Here is a 17,755-nt window from a genome sequence, read left to right as displayed (position 1 = left end):
TACTCCACATACCATTTTGTTGAAATTGATAGGATCTTGGCAGTGTGTGTGTGTTGTGAGGGGCTTAAAAATGGAGCAGACGTACTGGAAGGTAATCTGAACAAGGAATAAACTCAAAGCAAGATGTCTGTGGAGGAAGAGGAGCTGTAATCTAGGGGATTAGTTGAGAGCCAGTGATTTCCTCTGTTGTCTGCCACAAGTCCCTTAACTTTTCCTGTGTTTCTATCTTCAGAACCATTGTGTGCCTTGCTGCCTTGTTTTAGAATATGTAATTGATGGAGAATTACTTGCCTGGCACTTTAGATACGGTTATTATTGGTTTTTACAGCTAGGAAAGACTGTACCTTATCCATCTTAACCTCCACCATGTCACAATTCTTTTATTTTCCAAGCTACTTCTCTCTGGATTCCTGTAGCCTGCATTTTAGGTGGTCACAAGCATTGTTGTTATTCCTAGCCTTGCTCACACTCAAGCATATGTTGCTATAGCTCTTCATCTCTTGGAACAAAACCATGTCAAAGCATCCTTTGCCTCTTCTCCCCTTAGCATGGCCTCCAACAATCCTTGTGCAAGCAGCATGTCTGAGGGTGGGCAGTGCTGGAGTCTCACTTCTCTGGCTATTATCCCTGTACTTCCTACAAGTAGTCTTAACTGTATCTTCTGTTGGTTTTGTTTGTTTGTTTTGTTTTGCTGTTTGGTTTCTTCTCCCCTCATCTTTGGTGCTGAAACTTCAGTGCTTTAATTAAGGTACTTTGTCCACTGATTGCTCAGGGCTGCTTTTGGTCCTGTAGTTATTTGCAGCAAAATGCAAACTTTTTGGATGCATAGGATGTAGAGCAGTAGTGTGTGCCTGCTTTGAGTACTCATCTTCTATCCCAAATGATTTATAAATGTAATATTATGCTGTATTTTTGATTTGTGGTTTTTTTTTAAACAAAGAATAAGGTGTATGGCTGCTATTTAGATCTGTGGGAGTTTTCATGTTGGTGAATCTATAATGTTTTTATAAAGCACTTTTATCAGTAGTAATATACAGATGCTGCAGCCACTGATAGCCATATACACAAGAGTTGTCTGTTTCTCTTCCAGGTAACCAAAATAAACTAGTGGAGGACATAGAGTTGCAGAGGAGGAGACCAGTTTAGGATATTGCACCACCCTGGCTGATTGCAGTTCTTGATTCAGAAATTTAAGGTGTGCTTTCTCTTGGAGGCTGTACCTGCAGCTAGATACAGGAATTTGCCCATGAATCAGGTGAGAACCTGTCCTGGTACACCTTGGTCTATGGACACACGTTGCTGTTGTCCTACAGGAACAGTTTCAGACAACTTTTTCCCCTGTGAGAGCTATGTCTTCCTTGGTGTAGAATTAAGTGTCTGTACAGATTTACTAGGGAACACGATATAAGATAGCTTGTTTCAGAACAGAGTATTTGGGACAGTGCAGTGCTAATGCTGGGTTTATGAGCAAGTTGCTGTCAAGGGCAGAGCTGCCTTTCTGCTTCCAGGCCATTTCTAGTGTTGTTTTGGCCTGATTTCCGCATTCTTCAATCACAGTAGAAGCAAGTTGGTCTCCACAAATAGGGCTTTTTATGTTAAAATTTATTATTCTAATTCAGAAAACCCATGATGTCCAAGATAATGTTTTGTGTTTGCAACTAGGTGTCAGTTCCCCATTTATTAATATCCATCAATACTTCTCTAGTGTGATGGTGTGGAGTTTGAATGAGGCCATAACACAGCACTTTAAAATGATGAAAGAATGTCTGCTAAGGCTAAATCCTTGCCTGTCTAAGGTAGTTTTGTGGTATGTGGGAGTATTGGCTGTTTTGGCCTTGAGCAGAGTTTAATGAGCTGCTTCTTAAGTGTGAGGAGAGGGTTTTTCCACCTTTGTTGCAGGAGTTTAGAGTTTTTCTTCATAATATTCTTGTGAGAGGATGGCAACTGGGGTAAAGTTGTTGTACCTTTTCAAGTGGGAGTGGTGTCTCCTAGTACCACAAGCTGCTGAAAACCACTGTTCAAAATTGCCTCTTCCAACAATTTAATTGTGAGAGTCTCTGTATTTTGTATCTTTTTTGAAATCTCAGTTCCTTCAGTTCCATTACTGCATGAGAATTGCAGCTTCAGATTTTGTCTCTGAGCTATAGAGTGAACAAAAAAAAAAAAAATCAACATTCTGGTAAGGGGAGGCATCTACCCTTCTCCACGCTAAGAAAGCCTAAAACACAAAAAAATAATCGAGCCAATACTTAAGGGGGGGTATGTGTCTGTATTTTTTCTCCTTAAAAAAAAATGCCTTTACCTCAATTTTTGAGGCAAAGAACAATAATATTAGAGAGCAATGGTCTGCAAATCAGAAACAATTCAGGTGCATTAGAGGATAGCACTGTGGAGAAAGCATAGAGAATGAGGGTTAACATAGACTGCATTCACCCCACCATTTTTCCTTTTTTTTTTTTTTTTTTTTTTTTTGTGTGTGTGTGTGTTGGCTTTGTTTTGTTTTGTTTTGTTTCAGTCCCGTATTCATGCTTCTATGTGCATATATTATAAGTAGGTGAGTGGAAGCATTGCAACAGGCAAGAAAAGTCATGAAGTTGCCTCTTGTTACTCTGTCGTTGCTGTGTTAGGTGCAAATCTGTGTTGGGTTTCTTTAAACCTGTGTTGAAGTAATAGGAGCTTAAAAAAAAAAATGATGCAGGCATACCTGCATGCTGTTTACTGTTGGTCAGTAAACCCCGGGGAGAAGTGTTTCATCATCTACTGGCTGAGAGTTTAAAACTAACAAATCCCTCCCCTGCGGAGATAAAGCCCTTGTGAACAGTTCATTATCATAGTCTCTGTTTTGCTCCCAAGTTCTTTCCTTTAGAGAATCACCTATTTTAACAACCCTCTTGTGTGAAGGGCCTTGGGAAGATCACGGGGTGTTTATGGGCTATGTGAGGTGGCAGCTGGGAGGGTTGAGCAGGGTCTGTGTGTGAGCGTTGTCGCTCAGCGTGTTGCTGACCATCCTTTCCGCCTGTTGGAGTGAGCTGCAGTGGGAGGTGATGCTTTGCTTCCCACCTCCGTGCTGAGAGCAGCACTTCATGAGGTGATGGGATGGCAGCTTTTGGTTTCTTGCTGTATCTGCTTCCTCACATGTGGCTGGGATTTGCGTTCAGGGGGGAGTAAGCATGGCCTTTTACACAGGCAAAAAAGAAAAATGTTTGTGTGCTTGACCTGTGTTGCAGTGGTGTCTGGCAGCTCACTTTTTCAGGTAGCGCTTTGATGTGTGTTTTCAGAGCAGCTGTGACACTGTGAATGAGAGACAGTGACTGACCTAAATTTTGGTAAAAGAAAAATAAAATCCAGGCAGGCAATTTCATCAAGTGCCAGAAGAAATAGATGATAGACTAGCAAATGATGGGTTTTTCGTCTTTAAAACTGTACAGCTCTCATTTCCCTGAACATGGTTTCAAGTTGTTTCCCCCCTCCATTGTAAATGATAAACATTTCCAAGGAGGGGGGCAATCATTTCTACATTGCAGAAAATGCCAAGACACATTGGTACTTACATAAAAAAATGACTGTTTCATCTGGGTTTTTTTTTCTTTTTCTCTGTCTTCCTACCTGTCTGACTTAATGAAGGCTGTTTCTACAGAGGCAGCCTTTTTATTGCACTGTCTTCTACAGCCATAAACTGGGTAAAAGTTTATAACCCTTTAACAGCAGTTGGGTGACAGTGGATAGGTGTCCGATGGTGAAGAGAAACCTCTTTCCATAGAGTCTTAGAATCATTTAGGTTGGAAAAGGAGTATAAGATTGAGTTGAGCCATAAACCTAGCACTTCCAAGTCTACCACTAAACCAGGTCCCTAAGAGCCATGTCTACACATTTTTTTAAATTCCTCAAGGGATGGTGGCTCCTCCACTTCCCTGGGCAGCCTGTTCTAGTGCTTGACAACCCTTTTGGTGAAGAAATTTTTCCAAATATCCAATCTAAACCTCAACTGGTGCAACTTGAGGCCATTTCCTATCATCCTATCACTTCTTACCTGGGAGAAAAGACCAACCCCCACCTCACTACAGCCTCCTTTCATGCAGTTGTATAGAGCAGTAAGGTCTCCCCTGAGCTTTCTTTTCTCCAGGCTAAACAACCCCAATTTTCTTAGCTACCCCTCATAGGACTTAGTCTCTAGCCCCTTTGCCAGCTTTGTTGCCCTTCTCTGGACTCGGTCCAGCACCTCAATGTCTTGTAGTGCGAAGCCCAGAAGTGGACACCTCACTTGAGGTGTGGCCTCACCTGTGCCAAGTAGGGGGGGCTGAGCTCTGTATTGGTCCTGCTGCTGGCCACACTGTTCCTGAAACAGGCCATGATGTCATTTGCCTTCTTGGCCACCTGGACTCACTGCTGGCTTATGTTCAGCAGCTGTCAACCAGCACTCCAGTGGGCAGCTTTGCAGCCAGTCTTCCCCAGTCTGTAGCATTGCATGGGATTGTTGTGAGTCAAGTGGAGTTCCTGGCGCTTTTCTTGAAGCTCATACAACTGGCCTTGTTCCATCAATACAGCTCGTCCAAATTGTAGGTATGTTGGTAGCAAATCTGAGGGAAACGCTACCGGCTCCTTCCCCTTTTTCCAGCTTACTCTATCATCTGTTTTCTGAGATTTCTTTGTTAAGTAGCATTACAAACTCCCGTCTGGAACCTGCCTTCCCAGGGAAAAGCAGTAGTTGACTTCTCCCTGACCAAATGTCTGTGATCCATCCAATGCTCAGGTAAAGGTCATGCCAGAGTAGCTTCCCCTCAGCTTTACATGGGTTGAAGTTGGGTGAAGGTGACTTCATTTTTTCTATCTCTTATATACCTCCAAACTGTGTGACAAGTTTTGGGCTTCATGCCCATCTGTGAACTGAATTCTCACTTCCATCTTCAACTTGTGAGACTGCAGATTTGTACCGCCAATGGCTACTCCTTCACAGGAAGTGATGCTTATAGGATGCAAACTCTAAAAGCAGATTTGATATTGAAAGATATTTTCTAAATTATTTTGTTCACTTAATTGCACGAACCACATGGGCATTTAATGTTCATTGTAGTCCACAGGAAATGAACTCCAGGTTTAATCGGAGGACATCTCACAGGAGCTCTGTCTCAGTGAAATGCTGGTGGAAAGTGAATGGTCTCTGTGGTGTGGTTTTGTTTTTTTTTTTTTTCCTAATAGCATGCGCATCCAAGTCCCTGTTTTAAAAAGCGGGAATGTTTTTGTTATGCCTCTTTAAGTGCTCCAAACTTCCTTTTTGTCTGAATGCAGAAAAAGAAGCTTCTCCTGAGTCTAACAGCACTTTTTTTGCTGTGCATCCCTGTGACATCCAGCCTGGTCCAGTGTGTTACATGAGTGTGCAAGCATGTACAGAGCCTGCATGGCTGCTAAGCAGGATTCCATTTATCTACTTTTCTGCTGCTGTCAACTCTTAGTTCTTCTGCCTTTGTAGGTTTTACTTAATGTTTGGTATTTCAGGTCAGGAACCAGGCCTTTTAATCAGGCTGCAAATCACTTGGTACTTTTTGAGAACTGTGTAATAGTGATTTGCTGTCAACCTCTCAAAGCAGCAAAGAAAGTTAAATTCTTACTAGAACAAAGGGTGATCACCTTTTGATGAATAAACTCACAGGCAGTTAACATAGTAACTATAATGTCTCCAGACATCTGTCCTCTCCCTTTTGCCAGCTCTCCATATGGCACAGAGTTTATAGGCAGAGAGTAAAAAGGAAATCCCCCATGAAATGTGTTGCTGTGTTTCATGGGACCATTCCCTACCCAGCCACTGCCATGATCCAGCCCTGAAATTGGCGCCCGTTCCTCTGGAATAAGATAGTGCTTCTCCATAATCAAAGCTCTTCAGAGTCCTGAAGGCACCTGCTTCCACAGCAGCACCCAATGATCTGTGGAAGATAAAACCAGTCATGAACACAACTGTGTTGTAAAGAAGATTCCTTACACTCATGGAGGGAGGATGTGTTGTGCAGGACAGTTAGGGTCTTCTAGATATGTGTGCTGGTTTCGACTGGGGTAGAGTTAAATTTGTTCACAGTAGCTGGGGCGATGTTTGGGGTTTGTGCTGGAAACAGTGTTGATAATTCAGGGGTATTTTGGTCACAGTGCTTGCACAGCGTCAAGGTCTTTTCTGCTTCTCATTCCACCCCACCAGTGAGGGTGCTGGGGATGCACAAGGAATTGTGAGAGGACATAGCTGGGACAGCTGACTCCACCTGACCCAAGGGATATTCTGTACCCTGTGGTGTCATGCTCAGCATATAGAGCTGGGGGAAGAAAAAAGAAGGGGGAGATTCATTCAGAGTGGTGGTGTTTGTCTTCCCAAGTAACTGTTGTGCATGATGGAGCCCTGCTCTCCTGGAGATGGCCCACCCATGGGAAGGAGTGAATGAATTCCTTGTTTTGCTTTGCTTGTGTGCGCAGCTTTTGTTTTGCCTATTCAAGTGTCTTTATTTCAACCCAAGAGTTTTCTCACTTGTACCCTTCTGATTTTCTCCCGTATCCCACTGGGGGGAAGTGAACGAGTGGCTTTGTGGGGCTTGGTTGCCATCTGGGGTTAAACCATGATACTATGAAGATAACTGTTCTCATGCAGGGAGGGCACTGTGGATATTTATCAAGGAATTTTCCTTTAAGCTTTTGAGCCTAGCCAGATAGTGCAAAGACTGATATGGGATGTGTTGTGCCTCAAACCCACTGCATCTGCACAAAGAAAAAAAGTTTTGAAAGTGGTTTTTGCTTTATATTCCCATATTATTGGTACACAGCAGGAAGGATGTTTAAAAAAATCTAGGAAGAAAGCATATAGGTAATTGATTGGATGGAAATGGAGGGAGAAGAGAAATAAAAGCTTGATTATTTGTTTATTTTTAGTCATTAGTGTAGAAGAGAAGTTGTCTCTGTACTCTTGCTTGGGTGATTTTTGTCTAAGTTTCTCAAGATATGATGGCAAAAACTATTCAGAATCCATTTGCTTCCATGTTACTGACTCACAACAAATGCGAGAGTTCTTGTGTGACTTTCTTCTCCCATTTCCTTAGATCCTGAGCAGCAAAGAGATTGCCAGATTGTCTGATAAATGGTTCCAGGAGAACTTGGTCAGAAGGATTTTGTGAGCTCTCGAGGATTAGGAAGTGAGATATAAACATCTGCTGCTTCTGTGAATTGGCTTCATCACCATCTTGTGGCAGCAAGTCCCCTGACTTAGCACAGGGGAAACTTCAAGATGCTTTGATTTAATGCTTTTTAACACTGCTGGATGACTCTTGGTCTCATCTGGAGGAACCCAGGCTACCTAGATCACTTTGGGTGCTCTGACCGAACCTCTTCGCTGTTGCATGGGAGGAGTTGTCTAAGTGACATATTTCCGTCACAGGCAGAATGTACAGATGTAGAGTATCTCTAATTGGTCCTGCCTTGTCAAGACATGTTTTGTAGAAGTGGGGAGGCTTCTCGCTGGCATGGACTGTGTTCCCCCTTTTGAGATTGTAAAGCTGCTGTTAAATTAGTGCCAACTGCTAACTCAAGGGGTAGTGAGACTTAGGAGGCAACTCTGGATTTGTGGCCCTAAACAATGTGTTGGTTTTATACTGACTTTTATACCATGAAAAGAAGGTATTGACATGCTGGTAAGGAAATTAAAGCTCTGGGGGTGGGATGGAGGAAAAATAAGGGAACATAGGAGTAGAATTAGGGGCAAGAAAAGGGAAACAAATGACTGCTGACTGCATTGTCACTGTACTTTGACCCAAAGTTTCTCTAGGTCCAAACCTCTGGAGGCCTTTCATATGTCTTTGAATAGGTCAGCAGTATTATAGGTCAAAATCCAGAAGATTGCTTTATTCAACTGGAAGGGGGAAGTATTTGATCATGAGACTTTGAGCACAGGTCATTAGTGCAGAGAGGGGATAAAATAAATCAGGGAAGCCATTAACACAACAGTGATTAAAATCTATCATAGTGGTGCCATAATTGGTACCTCGGCTGAGTGAGAAGTGAAATACTCCAAACTAGTTGTATTAAGTGTTCATTTCTGAGAGGCTGACAAAGATTTATGGCTTCTTTTCTGTAAGTCCCATTTAGTCTCTGTAGCACTACATCTTTTACTGATGCACATGAGAAACAGTTACTGTTAATGACTGGACCATTTCTCTGAAGGGTATGTTTAAAATCTGATTATTCTGGAGGAGAGCATTGTAGACCTTGTAGTACCTTTTGCAGAGGCCGTGTTGTTTTCAGAGTACTTCTGTAGGTGCTGTTTGGCTATTTAAATGCAGTCTACCCTCTTCACCTGGTGAAGGACAGCAGCCATGTTCTCACCACACTTTTTGGTGGGGCGTATTGAGGCTCTTGGATGGGTTCAAGGCATTCAATCTCAGATAAAGAATCTTCTGCAAACCATTATTCCTGTCTGCCTGGCCTAGAAGCTGTGTTAGCCATTTAATGGCCTCTTGGTAAAGCTATGAGGTCCTTGATTGGGGTCTGAAAGCAGCATTAGGGACCCATGTCTCTTCTCTTGGGTGGCTGGGAGCCTCAGCACTGGGGTCACCATGGGGTCTGAGCTGCAGGGTGTGGGGAGAGGGGAATGGTTCCTTGAGGGCCATCAGAGGGAGGTCTTGGGGTCAGGGGTGGCCACAGGGACAAGGGACCCTTGTGGTGGAGGCTGTGGGATAGGACTCACACCACCTGGGAGTGGTGGACCCTAAAGAGAAGGTCTCAGTGTCCAGAGGTGGTGATACCCCCCCACCATGAAGGGAGGAAGCAGGGCTAGAGGCAATGACCAGGCAGGGCTTCCCCTGAAATGCTACTGAGAAGCTGGGAGGGACCCATGCCACCCCTTGCTACCCCTGCTGCTTCTTCCAAACCCTCTGAATCTGGAACTTGTTAAAAAAAATCCATTTGGAGGCCTCTGACACAAGATCTCTCCAACACTCTGTAGGGATGCAGTCTGCCACAGGAAAGCACTAGTAAGGTGATTTGATGTTCCAGGCCTTTTAAAAAAGAATTTTTTTAAATTATTTTAAATAATTTAAAAACCATTAAAATCTTCATGAAAAACTGTCTAAATGCAACATATACGTGTGCAACTTGCGTATACTTTTCAGAAGAAGTATGCTTTATCTGTCAGTACTTGCTGCTACTGTGGTCTTTGAACTTGTAATCTTCCTAAACATCTCCTGACCCTCCGAGCTGTCTAGCTGGTATTTATTGTTTTACCGATGTGTTTATCCCTCAGCTCTTTTCTAATCCTGCCCTGGTTTTCACCCTGAGACCAGGGGAACAGGGGGGAGGGATAGGAAGGTGTGTCCCTAGAAGCCTTTCACCTGGCTGGAAAGGAAGGGTGGGACATGCAAGTCTCCACTGATTGACAGGCTTATCTATTTCTGGATGCACATTAAAATAAGCTCAGGCATTAATTCTGCCTGATTTTGTCCCCGGTTAGCAATGTGCTTTGTCTGCACTCCTGTGTGCTCAGCAGAAGCAGCTTTCAGTCAGGCAGTGTATGTCGTGAACCTATCCAGGTAGGTAGTCTTGCTGAGTTGCCTGAGGTTGTCATAACTAGATGTTCAGCCTGATATATCCACAGCAGGATAATTTAAAAACCAGTTTTTATTCTTAAAGTATTCCGACAAACATTTAATGCAGAACATGCAAGGGTTTTTGTAATTATTCTGACTTCAGGTTTTTGGAAAGTATTAATTAGGAGTTTCAGTCTCCAGTTCTACATTTTGCAAGGTGATAGAAATGTTTCAGAAGGTGAAGAAAAGAGCGTGGAAGTATAGCTCTACAAAATCAATAGGCTCACGTTGCTGCTCTTTTGGTTAGTGGCTTACCAATATTGCCCCTGAACAGTATTGATTTAGTTTTTCTCACTGTTCTTACAGCATAGCTTTGCTTTACACCATAGAGATAAAAGTTGCATGTTTTCGGTTCACAGTGATGGCTCATGAAGGCTGCCTTTGAAATTTCTAACCTTACAGATGCAGTTATTGGCTTTGTGAAGATGAGCTCTAGCTTTGCTGGTTATCCCTCTGTAATTGTTTCTGTCCTGCCTGTGTTAACCATGTGGTGGTGTTCCTGAGCATTTCTCTTTGTCCCTTTTCTTAGCATGGGAAAAAACCTTTCCAGATACTGTTGGTCAAGAAGATAGAGGAACGTGTTTTAAGGATTGGGGCTTTCTGCGTTTCCTAAGAGCTTTACCAGTTTAAATTACAGTGAGTAGATATAGAGATGCTGAAGGGCTATGAAGAAGGCTTAGTCCTGGTTTAGCCTTAGTTGTGGACTACAAGGGTATTCCCTGAAATTGTGTACATGACAATAGCTTAATTAGAGTGAGCCAGTCTGACTGATATTTTCACTTTAACGGGATAAAATCCTGCTGCTGTCTAGAAGATTAGTATTCAGAAACGAATCAAAAGTGCTGGCTGTTTTTACAAGGGAAGGTAGTGTAAAGCTGCAGAGAGGAAGGCACAAGAAAGTCCTATGTGTCAAAAGTGCTATATCAACCATTTCAGGATTCACTCTTTTTTCTTTTTTCTTTTTCTTTTTCTCTTTTGAAAGACAGTTCTGAGCTTTACTTCCAATTATTCCTGACATGAACTTTTTGTGTCTATAGTGTTTTCCTGGCCAATGCTGCCGTGCATGGTGGGGAAGACTGACGCTGCCTCTCCAGTACCAGTCATTTGTAGATGAGAATAGCAAGGCCCAGATTGTGTCAGAGAAAGATCAGTGAAAGAACACTTCAGTCTCGAACCTCGTTTCTTTGAAAGCTAAACACTAGTGAATGTGTTTCAAGGCAGGTAGGAAACTAAAGTGTGTAGAGGGAGCTGAAATGCAAGAGAGTCTTGCAGAGGAAAGTGCTTGAACTGATTGTGGGGCACTCGAGGATGGCAATGCTGGAACATACTTCATTCTCTCACTTTTCTTCCCTACTGCCCGCCTTTCTGCAGGAGTAATGCTGAAGTTGGTAACTTGGACAAAAGAGCGTATTGCATTCATCCTTACTGCTGGTACTGGTGAGCTTGCCACTAGGGAACAGACCTACTGTTTGACGAGCTGTTTTGTTTTAGTTGTGGCTGACTTCTAATTACCTATAAAGACAATTCTAGGGAGGTCTGTGTCCTCAACTACTCTTGACTTATAAGCTCCCCTCAGTCTTGTCTTTACTTGCAGTAATGAAAGGCTTTTGCTCAAGGCAGTGGGGGACTCTGGGGGAAAAGGCAGTGGGTTCTGGACTGAGCCCAGTGGGGTAGAGGTTATGGGTGTTAATTAGGTGGAGCGTATACAAGCTGAAGTATATTTGGTAGCAGGAAAATGTTGACCTGAAAATATATGTGGATTTTGCACTGGAGGAGGATGAGGGAGAGAGGACTTGCCCTTTTGCTGAGGGAAGCGTAACAGAAATTATGGAAAATCAGAAATCAGGGTCATGGAGAGCTTTCCTGCAGCAGCCTTCATTTTTCAGCAGAATGGTGTTTTCCTCCTGGTTCTCCTCTCAGCTCATAGTGGGCTGCCCAGTGGTATGACCATTTCACAGAACAGTGATCTGAGTCATCATATTGCACATATCTTCTCCACTGAGTAGGGAGAAAATTGCTTTAAGTTATTGGCAGTTTTGAGGAGGGGAAAAAAAATCCAGGGATACTATTTTCTCCAGCAAATTGAGTGTTTTTAAATCAAAATCATGTATCAGCCAGAATGTTCCAATACAACTGAAATCTTCTGTTAAGAGCACCTTAGTTTCTTAAAATGAAGTGCCGTGGATTGCAACATTATCAGAAAAACTAATTTCTAAGTGGGTAATAGGAAATGCTTATTTAAAAAATATTAAAATTGATAATTATTTTCAGGAAAATGTGTAAAATTCAGAAAAACGTCGTTTTGATCTGAAATGCTGGCATAAGAGCAAATCTGTATCTTCTGTTGTCCTGAAGGAGAGCTTACATAATTCTGATTCTCAAGGAAGAGATAAAGGCATCTTTTCCAGGATTTCCCTGATATGTGTAGGCTGTTTGAGAAGTTCCTGATATATCTCAGTCATGTGAGCCAAGGACCTCAGGTGCTTCAGAGTGACATTCAGCTCTGCTGCTGGGTAACCCAGGATGATTTCCTTGTCATTGGGATGATTAACTCCTTCTTCAGGCAGTGTGGCTCTTCAGGCTTGTAAAACCCCCTGATTTTCTTGCATTTTCATTTTGGAGCAATTACTCCAAATGCATTTTCTTGCATTTGGAGAAATTGCTACAATTTCTTGTGCATTTGTTGTAAGACCAACACATTTGGACTGAGTGTCTCAAAATGGGAAGTCTTTTAAAAAGAAGAGCAATTTTAAAAAGGAAGGAAATTCCTAGAAGTTTCCCAACCTGATTGCCATGAAAAGGCATTTTTGTTTCCTGCTGTCAATATGGAACTGTGGCACCCAACAAGACTGTCATGGGTGAAGACTCAACCTCTGACGTTAGTGGAGTTCTTTGCCAGGCGTTGCTCTCTCTCTAGCTGTGACTGAAGCTGTGAGAAGGTGCTTGTTTGGGTCATCTCTCCCCCCCCTTCACTCTACCAATCTGAGCCCCACATCAGTGGTTTTAATTCCTAATGTGGGAGGAAGAAATCATGCATTAACTCTTTGATAAATTTCTGATAGCAAACTGCCCCACTTGGGCTCTCCCTGGTCTCTCACCTTAAGGCTAAAATCTACTGGCATTTAGTGCTTTGGCTTTTTACAGTAGATTCTGAAGCATTTGATGCTGAACTGTTCCTGGTGATCGCATCCAATTTAGGAAAGCTATTTCTGTTTTCTTCCATAATGAGGCAGCCCTGGCTGGGATCTCAGTCTCTGGGCATGTGTATGATGTGCTGCTGAACTGTGCTGGCTGCGTTTGCACTGAATGTGAGCTTTGGGTAAAGACAGTGTTGAATTATGCGGTCTGAAGGGACACTGATGCCAGGAAGCAACCTACCCTTTCTTGCTCTGAGAAAACACATTCAAGTCTTCCCTCCATATTTCTGTAACAGTCTAGGCAAAGCTTGAATAGAAAAATTTTAGTTTGGAGAAAATTACTTTAGGTAATGTACTTTTTCTTGATGGTAAGTTTGGATCAACAGACGGTCTTGATCTTCCTCTTAGCAGAAATACAGTTCTCTTTCAATTCAGACACTGCCTCTTTGGGGTCTCTTTGCTTTGGAAGTGAAGCTCATGTAAATGTAAGGTAAGCAGGGAATGAAAGGATCTTAATGTTAGATTTTTAGCCATCAGTTGGCTCTGTTACATTTGATAGATTTTCCCATCACAGGCAATCTGTGTTCTTGCTTGCTCAGATCCACGCTGGTGCCAAGTACTAAACAATGACACTATCTATCTTTCTGCACGATTTGCCAATTTTGGTTACTTTTGAAGCCTAGTGTTTCTGCTTTACCCTTGTGAATCATCCTTATAGGGAGAAGAAAATGAACAAAAGAGTGATTGCTTTAGCAAAATGTTTAGGGTTGATATCTCTCATTTATTCCCTTGTTTTATAAACTAGAGTGCTTACTTCTCTTACGGTAAAATAAGTCAAAGTAAAGATGTAGTAAAGAGTTGTTGTTTGTTGTTTACAGTGAATTGCCTTTCAGATAATCAAATGAAATACTTTGGTGCAGTCCCACTTCTATCCATGACCTTAAATAACAGAGGTTTTACTTGCTGCTTACAAGGCTTAGGGTGATGATTTCCAAAGCTCTCTCTTGGTTGTACATCTTCCTACAGACATCAGCGGGATTTTGCCACTGACCTCAGATGAGCTAGCATTATAGCAGTGTTTTTGAAACCCTCTCCTGTAGAGGAATGAAAAATGAGGTCTTTCTTTCACAGGGAACATTTCAAGAGATAGCAAAATTCTTCTTCCCCCTCCCCCCCCCCAATTCATATTGCACATCAAACATAGCTACATTTTGGTATTTACAGAGTCCCTTGCAAAATATCATAAGAGACAGGCCCATACATCAGATTAATTATCTTGCCTTATACTTGCCAGAGGTGCTTAATTTCTTCTTTGGAATTGAATATGACTTCTGCAATTAAATGTTGCTCCTTGGCTGCTGAGGCATCTCACTTTTTATCTAGGTGGAAACACTGCATTAAGAGCAAGATCAGAAGCGGACTTGCATACTTCATATGTACCATCACAAATAAAGGTGTTACTGCACATTTTACAGCTATTGTACTTAAAGGTATATGGAAATGAGATTGTTTATTGTTTCCTTAGAAATAATGGAAACTGAGTAATTAAGTTCATTGCACAGTCTCTAGTGGTACAGCCATCCCATTTCAGTTGGGCTGTATTTGATGGGATTTGATTTTGCTAGATACCAGTGAGTGAGTTACATGTTTACAATGTTCTGTTGATTATTTTAAATTCAATGTGAACCTGAAAACGTAAAATGTTACAGAAGTTCATTGCTTCAGTTGGACAAACTACAAATGAGAGCACAGTTATTGACAAATTACAATCCCGTAATTTCAGGAAGAGTCAAGTAGGAGTAGGTTTATTTGGGAGGAAAAAGGCACTGAAGAAGTTGCAGGGTTTGATTTGCTGTTTTCCCCCTTCCCATTCTCTACATTACACTGCATCATTTTCTAGGACTTCAGCTAACATTCTGTGGCAAGATTGTTACTATGGAATAGGCCATTATTTACCTTGAGGCTTACAGAGGCAGGCACATCTTATATTGGCAGATTTCACAACAGGTGTGTTTTCTCTGGTTGCTACTGATCCTCAGCTATGAGGCATGAAAAGAGAGCGTCTTGCATTTCTTACTCAGCTGCCCAAGACAGTTCTCTTAAAAAGCACTCACTGTCTTCAAAGTTAATTTCTGCAAGAAAGCACTCAGTTAATGAATTTTAACCTTTCACCCACCCAAGAATTTTACTATTTAAAACTTGATAGGACTCTTTGAAGAGCACAAGTGCTTCCTACTGAAGTAAGCTTTTCTTTTGTGAAACTTGCTTTGCTTTTGCAAAAAGCAAGTATTTTGCCTTTAAAAATACCTTTTACAAGAGTTAGGGTACCAGTCACTTTGGAGAAGACCTTGTTACCATGTATATCTTGATGATGCCAGGTTGTGATATGAGAGCTGAGGCTTCAGCTGGGAGCTCTTGGTGAAATTCCAACCAGGTTTAAACGTTCTGTTTAGTTAAGATCCCTCTTGTAGTTTCAGCTGGAAATATCTGGCCTTTGTTTCACTTCAGAAGGGAAGAGAGAAGTATGTGCGATCTGTATTATATAAATATTTTATCTGTCCAGAGTTCCTGGTATAAAATGTTTCCTTTGTAGTACCAAGAGAATTGTTGGCTTTCAGCTGTACCGCAGCAGCCCTTTCAGATTTCAAGTCGCTGTTGTGTGTAGTGGTATGATGCTCCTCATTAGGAAGGAGATCAAAGAAGTTGCAGTCTGTCAGCTTGTATTTGAGGGGGGACTGGTGGCTTGGTGTGACATCAGAGCACCTTTGTACATAGCTGAGCCCTCACGTTTTCACTGGACAGGGGCTTAGCAGCATTTTCTTACAAGGTTGGCTGTTGTTCTGCCCTCGCAGTTTGGGAAGGCAGTGAGGTGATGAGGATATTACTTCTTTTCCGTAAGGTTTGATGGGAGATTTGGTATCTGGCTTACTAATTGAGCTTTGGTGCTGAAGTAGTAGCTTGGGAAGAGACTGGGTTCACTAAAGATCTCCAAAGTAATCTTTTTGACCCAAAAGATCTCCAGAGTCTTCCTTTGGAGAGGAACAAAGCTAAGGCAACTGCAAATTTTGGGGTGGGGGCATGGAGAGGAGAAGGGTGTTCTCACTAGAGATTGGACTGGGTGCAGTTGCTCTGAAGGGATGCTTCTGCAGGGGTTAAGGAAATGTTGAGTGTTTACCACTTGTTATCAAAGTCAGCTGGAAATAGTCCACTTACTGGCTGAAGCTTGATTTCAGAGTTGAAGGGCACCCATAGAAATTCCTAGCCTCTATCTCTCTACATCTGTTCCCTGCAAAAGAATGTTTTCCTCCCATTCTTTGTTGATTGGATAATATTAGGAGGAAGGGAGAAGGATGAAAAAAGTTGTGTTTTACTGTGAGAATTCTCAGGATCTTTCATAAGTAGGCTTTCGGTGAGATGGTGACTTCTGTTAGCAGACTACAAATAATAACAAAAGTATCTGTGCAGAAAATGAGTGTAATAATATTTCTTTTTTTTTTTCCCTTCAAAGATCAAAGAGGTTCGACTCTTGATTAATGTGCAACAGAAGCCATTAACATGGTAAAATGTGGAAAAACAGACTCTTCATTATTACTACACAGACATTTGCTTTAGGGAACTGCAAATACTTTCTGTTAGGTAATTTGGTCTATTGCTTTTTCTGTTGTTTCTATGTATGTATCTCATTGGAGAATACCACACCTACAAATTTAGATGCACCCTTTATTCTTCTCTCTGCGTATCCCTTACTATTTTCATGATACAGAATGCAGCTTCTGTGTTACTGTCTTGCTTTCCCAGTCAGTGTATGCATGGGCTTTGCCTCGCTTGCCTGCTCTTTTTATACTACATCAAGTTCTGTTTGTTTTTCTCCTAGCAACCCACTGGGCTGCTCTTTGTCTGTAGGTCTAGGAAGATTTTTTTTTTTTAACTTGTAAGTATGAATGCTTAAGGTTCCCTGCTTGTATTAAAAAATGAGACGCAGTTTCTCACCTGCTAATACTCATCTTTGAGTTACTCCCAAAAGAACAAATTCTAGCTAAGATTTTTTTCCAACACGGCAAGGTCAGGAGTGTTTCATAAATTTTACTTCAATCTAGAGTCTTTCTTAATTTGCATAATTTGGTTGAATAATATAACCCTCCTAATATTTTCCAAGCCACTTACACTTAGCTAATCACTTACACTTATCTTCAGCATAAACCTCATTGATTTTATTTCTCATTGAAAACATCAGTAGTAGCAAATACAATCCTATTGGCTCACAGTCTATTAGAAATAAAATTATATTAAATGTCTTGTGGGGTGTGAAGAGGTTAAGTCAAGGAGAGTCATCTGAGAAAGTAAAGTCATCCTGGTGTGTAAAACATAAATCTGGTTTATATCTAAACTACATGTCACCCACCAGCTAAAAATAGCAATGATCATTAAAAGCCAATTTGCTGCTAAACATTAGTAGACATTTATTACATCATAACAGCTCTGAAAGACAATTAAATTTATCTTTTTCCTAGATAACTTTCTTTTAAAAATGTGTTACATGGCTTTTGCCATTAATCTCATTTGCCAACTACTTTTGTTCCATTTAATAGTGTGCGTGTGTGCATAGAGTTGCATGTTTAGGTGGTCTCTTACTGTTACTCTTAAGTCTTTCAAAAGCAGTACATCTTAAATGGCAAAAGGATGTATCCTTGCTTACACTGCCTGTTAATTTCCTAATCAGCACAGAAAGCGAAGGAAGCTACAGCTTTAGTGCAAAAGAAGCAATATCTGTTACCATCCGTTTGAGAAGGGAATAGTAAGCAAGAGCAGAATAAAAATGCACTGGATACAGATTTTACACATAGGAAATAGATTACAGCTTTGCTACTGTTTTCACTGTGATTCCTCAGTCAAGTGGTACCCTTTGCCTGTTTTATTACTGCATATAGCTGTATTTGTGAGTATTTACTGGAGCTGGAGTAAGTCAAAGGCCGAGGAAGTCCAGCATTGTCTGAAGTACTGCTTCCTATG

The 17,755-nt window shown here is 41.6% G+C and overlaps 1 protein-coding gene across 24 annotated transcripts in view; it reads left to right on the top strand.

Moving 5' to 3' along the window:
- The window catches only part of ADGRL3 (adhesion G protein-coupled receptor L3), a 512,372-nt gene that overhangs the window by 154,720 nt on the left and 339,897 nt on the right, over nt 1–17,755 (top strand). Inside the window, exon 3 of one of the 24 annotated variants that reach the window (XM_039382043.1) lies at nt 1,091–1,255. The exons of the other annotated variants lie outside the window; for them this stretch is intronic. The gene's annotated coding sequence lies outside the window, so the exon portion shown is untranslated. The remainder of the gene's footprint in view (nt 1–1,090; nt 1,256–17,755) is intronic. 24 annotated transcript variants of the gene reach the window in all.

The sequence above is a fragment of the Pipra filicauda genome, unplaced genomic scaffold (assembly GCF_003945595.2).
Source record: "Pipra filicauda isolate LSUMZ 115617 unplaced genomic scaffold, ASM394559v2 scaffold252_size1811890_pilon, whole genome shotgun sequence".
Lineage (NCBI taxonomy): Eukaryota > Metazoa > Chordata > Aves > Passeriformes > Pipridae > Pipra > Pipra filicauda.
The sequence above is the reverse complement of the archived record's forward strand: the minus strand, read 5'-3'. Positions and strand labels throughout refer to the sequence as shown.